The sequence below is a fragment of the Pan troglodytes genome, chromosome 11, assembly GCF_028858775.2.
Source record: "Pan troglodytes isolate AG18354 chromosome 11, NHGRI_mPanTro3-v2.0_pri, whole genome shotgun sequence".
Taxonomy (NCBI): domain Eukaryota; kingdom Metazoa; phylum Chordata; class Mammalia; order Primates; family Hominidae; genus Pan; species Pan troglodytes.
This window is the reverse complement of record NC_072409.2, coordinates 58,841,961-58,849,904: the sequence shown is the minus strand read 5'-3', so window position 1 is coordinate 58,849,904 and position 7,944 is coordinate 58,841,961. Positions and strand designations below refer to the sequence as shown.

Sequence of the window (7,944 nt, the reverse complement as noted above, 5' to 3'; positions counted from 1 at the left end):
CCACACTCTAGAACCACTACAGAGGGTGGCATTACTGCTGTATGGACACTTCATCTCAAAGTGAGGGGCCAGCTCACATGATTTGCAGGGTTCCTTTCTCTGGCCTTCTAAAACATTCTCCAGGTTGAGGCTGAAACTGCTCCCCCAAAGCCCCATAATAGGCATGAACAGATTATCCTCCTCTTCTTGGTTCTCATGGCTAGAATCCTTAACTAATCCTCTCCCCACAAAGTAGGGTTGATTTCACAAGCTGTTATTTCAGCTGCTCGTTCTGCCATCTGCTCTTGATTTGCTTGGTGAACACCTCCAGCGTGCTTGGAGCTGCACTGTCACGCTTCGCCCCAATCAGCTTCTGGCCCCCCACACTCAAACACGTCTGCATTGGCACACCCCTCCCACGCCCCAGTTCTGCCCACAGTGGATCCATCCATCTGCGCTCCAGGCCCCAGCCCCTTGGGAGCTTGCGCTATCAATTACTTGCACTTAGTTCAGAATCTTTAGCCACTCCATGTCCATGGTTATTTCATTTATTCAATGTAGTAACATGTTTAAACCTCTCCCGTCCTGGAAAAAAAAAAAAGTCCTACATTTAACCCTATCTCCCTCTTTAGCTTAAAGTCATCTGTAATCTTCCTTGCCATTTATTTACTCCATGTCCCAGGTTGAACAGTATCCACACACCCCCAAAAATTCATGTTCTCCCTAGGAATCTTAGAATGTGACTTTATTTGGAAATAGGGTTGTTGCAGATGTAATTAGTTAGGAGTGGACCCTTAATCCACTATGACTGGTGTCGGTGTCCTTAGAAGAAGAATAGAGGGAACAGAGAGGCACACACAGAGAGGAGGCCATGTGATGATGGGGGCGGAAACTGGGGTGATGCATCTACAAGCCAAGGAATGTCAGGGCTTGCAGGAAACCCCAGAAGCGAATGGAAAGGCATGGAGCAGATTCTTCCTAGCATCTTCAGAGAGAGCATGGTGCTGCCAACACCTCGTTTTGAACTTCTAGCTTCCAAAACTGTGAGAGAAAAAATTTCTGTTGCTTTAACAAGACACCCAGTTTCTGGTATTTTGTGACAGCAGAACTAGAAACTGAATATACCCTTTAAACCACCACAGTTTTCCTTTTGCTTCCAAGATTCTTTCGTGTATGACCTGCGAGAGCCAAATCCAGTCTTTAGTTGGCCTCTCTGGAGCATGTGCAACTCATTTATTCCTTATTGATGCTTCTCCCCTACATCCTTCTCGGCCTCCTTCATTGCTTCCTAATCTCACAGCCAGCTACCGCATACTGGAGTCCCTGGGTTCATCACAACCTTTTCCCACTCTGTTCATGCTCCATTGCAATCTCATGCAAATACCAGCTCTCCTCCCACTGCCATGCTGATGATTCCCCAAGCCCTCTGGCCTAAGCCTCTCTCCTGAGATCTACTTTGAGTTCCCCACTACCTCCTGGACATTTCCACCTAGAACTTGTACAAGCACTTCAAAAACTACATGGCTAAAATGGAAGTCATGGTCTAGAAGCCTCCTTCCCAAATAAACCTGCTTTTCCTCCTGTAACCTGCATGTCAATGAGAGGCTTCACGTTCACACAGGGGCATAAGCCAGACACCTGGCATCTTCTTGGGCTTCTCCTCTGCACCCTTGGCCATGGTCACTGAAGCCAAAGGACTCTGCCCATAAGGGTTTGGGGAATGTATCCTCTGCATCCCTGCTGCAGCTGCTTCAGCTCAGCCTCTTACCACCTCTTGTGGCTAGCGGAGACCTCCACTACACCAGGCTTTCATGCAGCTCTGGGAGCACTTTCCTATACCACCTTGTTTTAAGCCATTCCCCTGCTTTGAATGCTTCAGGGTTTCCTGGTCACCTGCAGGATGATGTCCTTAGCATTCCTCCACTTGGAATAACAATGCCTTGTAGCATCTGGCTTTCAGGAGTTTAGAGTGGAGGGGCTCTGCATTCAACTCCAGGACCTACCACATACTTGGTGCATGGCCCTGGGCAACGTACTTACTCTCTCTGTGCCTCAGATTCCTCACCTGAAAATGGGGATAATAATAGTACCTACCTCATAGGGTTGTTGTAAAGATTAAATGAGCGAATATGTTCAGAGTACCCGGAACTGTGTCCAGCATGTCGTAAGTGGGCACTAAATATTAACTGCTGTTGCTGTTAAGTATTACCTTTCCCCACTCATTTCTGTACAGCTTCCCATGTGAGTTGTTTTCCAGCTGATCAGAACACTCTTCCATCTTAGAAGAAAAAAAAAAAGCCCTACCTGTATTCCCCTGGCTCTTGGCCTTGACACACACTCTCTGGAATACCTTTCCCACCACCTCTCATCCCATGCTCCCTATGAACATACTTCGACTCATCTTTTCTAACCTAAGTACCCTCCCCTGCAGTCAAGCATGCTCTTCACTGAGCCTTCGTAAGGCCCTTGTGCTCACCTCTATTGCAGCACAGATCACACTGCATTATAAAGGACCATCTCCTCTCTCTCTGTCCATCTTTCAGAGTTTGCTGTATTGATCTTAGTGATGTCAGCACGTGGCACTCAGCTAGACAAAGAAAGCAGGCTCAATAAAGGCTGGTAGAATTAAGTAAAGAATTGTATAAAGGCATTAAATAGAGATGGGGTACAAATATGTCCCAGGCTGCCTGGGATAGTCCTGGTTTAGGCCATGGTCCTGATATAATTACTAACAACACCCTCTTTCACTGTCAAAAATATCTCCTTTGGACAATACATTATAAGGTCACTCTAGGTATTAGAGCTGTGATTCTCACCCTATCAGGCCCAATTTTCTCTTTGCTTAACAGCTATTTTAGAATACCCTATGCACTATCTTTAAATGGGATTGATAGGCAATAGAAACTGCCAATAACAGAATTTCAAAAAAACCAATGTAATACCCTAAATAGAATGCTAAATGGGAAATGAAGGAGATTTTTTAAAAAGTAGCTTAAACTAAAATTATGTGTGCAGTATTTTGATGTGTAAATGCTTAGGTCTTACACTTCTGGCCAAGATGGAGTAACAGAGATCAAAATTACTTTCTGACCTAAAACAACAAAAATACTGGACAAAATATATGAAACTATGGCCCTCAAGCAACAAAGGGAATCAATCACTGGAATCAAGCATCAAAGGGCAGTGATCCTCAAGAGATGAGAAACAAATGAGGCTAGCCCCACAATTGACCTCCCAAACACCTTAGAAAACTTTCCAGGCCACAGCACAGGAAGAAAGAATGCAGATGGAACTCAGAGATCTTCCTGAGTTGAGAAGACAGAACTGTGAGCCTGGGAAGGCCAATGTGGCTAGAATTCATAGGGCAGAATATTGAGGAGGAGAGGGCTGTACAGAGACAGAGCTCTGGAAATCTGAAGATAATACTTACCCTCCTTGACTGTTTAACAGAGTAGTGATCAGAGTATGCAGGTATGAAAATCGCCTGAGAGGCTGGACCCGGTGGCTCGCACCTGCAATCCCAGCATTTTGGGAGGCTGGGTGGATCCCAAGGTCAGGAGATAGAGACCATCCTGGCAAACATGGTGAAACCCCATCTCTACTAAAAATACAAAAATTAGCTGGGTGTGGTGACACACGCCTCTAGTCCCAGCTACTTAGGAGGCTGAGGCAGGAGAATCTCTTGAACCTGGGAGGCAGTGGTTGCAGTCACCCGAGATCGAGCAAAGCATGGGCAACAGAGCAAGACTCAGACTCAAAAAAAAAAGAAAGAAAAAAGAAAACTGCCTGAGAACGGAAAAAGAATCATCCACAAAGAGAGCCAGCCCCTCTTCCCCCATGGCTCTTGGGACCCCGATCGCAGGGTGGGGAGGCACCTCGCGAGGCGGAGACTGAGAGCCAGCACCTCTTCCCCCACTGGCTCTTGGGATCCCCATAGCAGTGGGGGAGGCACCCCCCGCGAGGAGGGGACTGACAGCCAGCCCCTCTTCCCCCCCGGCTCTTGGGACAACCATCGCAGGGGGGAGAGGCACCCCCCACGAGGCGGGGACTGAGAGCCAGCCCCTCTTCCCCCCCCTGGCTCTTGGGACCCCGATCGCAGTGGGGGGAGGCACCCCTCTCGAGGCGGAGACTGAGAGCCAGCCCCTCTTCCCCGACTGGCTCTTGGGACCCCCATCGCAGTGGGGGAGGCACCCCCCCCGAGGAGGGGACTGACAGCCAGCCCCTCTTCCCCACCTGGCTCTGAGGATCCGCAGTGGACTCACAGCCTGTTTACAATATTGTGAGTAATATCATCTCCCCCTCAGGATATTATGAACTCCTTCACAGACGGCTGTACACCCTCGGTGTACAGAGGGTGTACACCCGTCTGTATTGGGAATAACATCATCCTCTTCCTCCTTGAATATTAAGAACACTATCAAACGGGTGTTTCTACTCCCTGCGATATCGCGTGTCATATCCTCCCCTCCCACGTTGCATTAGAAACAATATCAGTGGGGGCGTGTCCATCTGTAGGGAAAAGAAAGAGAGATCAGACTGTCACTGTGTCTATGAAGAAAGGAAAGGAGGCACCCCCCGCGAGGCGGTGACTGAGAGCCAGCCCCTATTCCCCCACTGGCTCTTATGACTCCCATCGCAGGGGGAGGAGGCACCCCCCGTGAGGCGGGGACTGAGAGCCAGCCCCTCTAAGCCTTCTGGCTCTTAGGACCCCCATCACAGGGCGGGGAGGCACCCCCCACGAGGCGGGTACAGAGAGCCAGCCCCTCTTCCGCTCCTGGCTCTTAGGACCCCCATCGAAAGGGGGGGAGGCACCCCCCACGAGGCGGGGACTGAGAGCCAGCTCCTCTTCCCCCCTGGCTCTTAGGACCCCCATCGCAGGAAGGGGAGGCATCCCCCGCGAGGCCGGGACAGAGAGGCTGCGCCTCTTCCCCCCCTGTGTCTTGGGACCCCCATCGCAGAGGGGGGAGGCACCCCCCGCGAGGCGGGGTCTCAGAGCCAGCCCCTCTTCCCCCACTGGCCCTTAGGACCCCCATCGAATGGGGGGGAGGCACCCCCCGCGAGGCGGGGTCTCAGAGCCAGCCCCTCTTCCCCCACTGGCTCTTAGGACCCCCTTCGCAGGTAGGGGAGGCACTCCCTGCGAGGCGGGGACTGAGAGAGAGCCCCTCTTCCTCCTGGGCCCTTAGGACCCCCATCGCAGGGGGAGGAGGCACCCCCGGCGAGGCGGGGACTGGGAGCCAACCCCTCTTCCCCCCCTGGCTCTTAGGAACCCCATCGCAGCGGGCGGAGGCACCCCCGCGAGGCGGTGACTGAGAGCCAGCCCCTATTCCCCCACTGGCTCTTAGGACACCCATCGCAGGGGGAGGAGGCACCCCCCGCGAGGCGGGGTCTCAGAGCCAGCCCCTCTTCCCCCACTGGCTCTCAGGACCCCCATCGCAGTGGGGGGAGGCACCCCCAGCGAGGCGGGGTCTCAGAGCCAGCCCCTCTTCCCCCACTGGCCCTTAGGACCCCCATCGCAGGGGGGGGAGGCAACTCCGCGAGGCGGTGTCTCAGAGCCAGCCCCTCTTCCCCCACTGGCCATTAGGATCCCCATCGCAGGGTGGGGAGGCACCCCCCACGAGGCGGGGTCTCAGAGCCAGCCCCTCTTCCCCCACTGGCTCTTAGGACCCCCATCACAGTGGGGGGAGTCACCCCCGCGAGGCGGGGACTGAGAGCCAGCCCCTCTTCCCCCGCTGGCTCTGAGGATCCTCCGTGGACTCACAGCCTCTTTACCATATTGTGAGTAATATCATCTCCCCCTCTGGAGATTACAAACTCTTTCACAGACGGGCGTACACCCTCGGTGTACAGAGGGTGTACACCCGTCTGTATTGGGAGTAATATCATCCTCTTCCTCCCTGAATATTAAGAACAGTATCACAGGGGTGTTTCTACTCCCTGCGATATCGTGTGTCATATCCTCCTCTCCCACGTTGCAATTAGAAGGAATATCAGTGGGGGCGTGTCCACCTGTAGGGAAAAGAAAGAGAGATCAGACTGTCACTGTGTCTATGTAGAAAGGAAAGACATAAGAGACTCCATTTTGAAAAAGACCTGTCCTTTCAACAATTGCTTTGCTGAGATGTTGTTAATTTGTAGCTTTGCCCTAGCCGCTTGGCCCCAGCCACTTTGACCCAACCTGGAGCTCACAAAAACATGTGTTGTATAAAATCAAAGTTTAAGGGATGTAGGGCTATGCAGGACGTGCCTTGTTAACAAAATGTTTACCAGCAGTATACTTGGTAAAAGTCATCGCCATTCTCTAGTCTCAATAATCCAGGGACACAATGCACTGTGGAAAGCCGCAGGGACCTCTGCCCTTGAAAGCAGGGTATTGTCCAAGCTTTCTCCCCATGTGATAGTCTGAAATATAGCCTCATGGGATGAGAAAGACCTGACTGTCCCCCAGCCCGACACCCGTAAATGGTCTGTGCTGAGGTGGATTAGTAAAAGAGGAAAGCCTCTTGCAGCTGAGATGGAGGAAGGCCACTATCTCCTGCTTGCCCCTGGGAACTGAATATCTCGGTGTAAAACCCGATTGTACATTCGTTCAACTCTGAGATAGGAGAAAAGCTGCCCTGTGGCGGGAGGTGAGACATGTTTGCAGTAACATTGCCTTGTTATTCTTTACTCCACTGAGATGTTTGGGTGGAGAGAAACAAATCTGGCTTACGTGCAAGTCCAGTCATAGTACCTTCCCTTGAACCTAATTATGATATAGATTCTTTTGTTCACATGTCTTCTGCTGACTCTCTCCTTATCATCACCCTGCTCTCCTACTACATTCCTTTCTGCTAAAATAATGAAAATCATAATCAATAAAAACTGAGGGAACTCAGAGGCTGGTGCCAGTGCAGGTCCTTGGTGTGCTGAGCGCCGGTCCCCTGGACCCACTGTTGTATCTTTACACTTTGTCTCTGTGTCTTATTTCTTTTCTCAGTCTCTCGTCCCACCCAACTAGAAATACTCACAGGTGTGGAGGGGCAGTCCACCACTTCATCCACCTTCTCTCATATTGAAAGTAACATCATCTTCTTCCCTCCAGGATCGTGGGAATAATATCCCTGGGGGGTTTCCACTTTCTGCCATGTATGTAGTCATATCACCCCCTCCGCCGTGGAATATTATTAAGGACCATCTCACATGGGGGTGTATACTTCCTCCGATATTGGGAGTCACATCAACCTCTCGGTCTCTGAATATGAGGAAGAAAATCACAGGGCGGGTGTACACCTCGTGCTCTACGATGGGGAGTCATATCTGTCTATTACGGGGAGTAATATCATCCTCTCCCTTTCAGGATATTAATAATGATTTAACAGGCTGGGTGAACACAGCCTGCGATGCTGAAATTATTATCATCCTCCCCCCTCTTACTCCCCTGGCTCTTAGGATGCCCATCGCAGGAGAGCGAGCCGCCCCCCGCGAGGCGGGGACTGAGCCAGCCCCTGTTCACCCCCTGGCTCTTAGGATCCGTATCGCGAGGCGGGGAGGAACCCTCCGCGAGGCGGGGACTGAGAGCCAGCCCCTCTTCCCCCCATGGCTCTTAGGACCCCCATCGCAGTTGGGGGGAGGCACCCCCCACGCGGCGGGGACTGGGAGCCAACCCCCCTTCCCTGCCTGGCTCTTAGGACCCCCATCGCAGGGTAGCAAGGCACCCCCCGCGAGGCGGGGACTGAGATCCAGACCCTCTTCCCCCCAAGGCTCTTAGGACCCCCATCGCAAGTGGGGGAGGCACCCCCCGTGAGGTGGGGACTGAGAGCCAGCTCCTCTTCCCCTCCTAGCTCTTAGGACCCCCATCGCAGGAGGGGGAGGCACGCCCAGCGAGGCGGGGACTGAGAGCCAGCCCCTCTTCCCCCCCTGGCTCTTAGGATCCCCCTCGCAGGGGGTGAGGCACCCCCCGCGAGGCAGGGACTGAGAGTCAGCCCT

The 7,944-nt window shown here is 52.5% G+C and overlaps 1 protein-coding gene across 3 annotated transcripts in view; it reads right to left on the bottom strand.

Moving 5' to 3' along the window:
* Nucleotides 1-709: 709 nt before the first annotated feature.
* LOC129135946 (zinc-regulated GTPase metalloprotein activator 1C) overlaps nt 710-7,944 on the bottom strand; it is a 95,673-nt gene continuing 88,438 nt past the window's right edge. Inside the window, exons 8-12 of one of the 3 annotated variants that reach the window (XR_008537069.2) lie at nt 6,987-7,210; nt 3,410-5,985; nt 2,456-2,566; nt 2,189-2,257; nt 710-1,020 (exon numbers count right to left, since the gene is read on the bottom strand). The gene's annotated coding sequence lies outside the window, so the exon portion shown is untranslated. Of the gene's footprint in view, nt 1,021-2,188; nt 2,258-2,455; nt 2,567-3,409; nt 5,986-6,986; nt 7,211-7,944 lie in introns of those variants that run through there. The other 2 variants (XR_010148676.1, XR_008537073.2) reach the window with 2 other exon arrangements.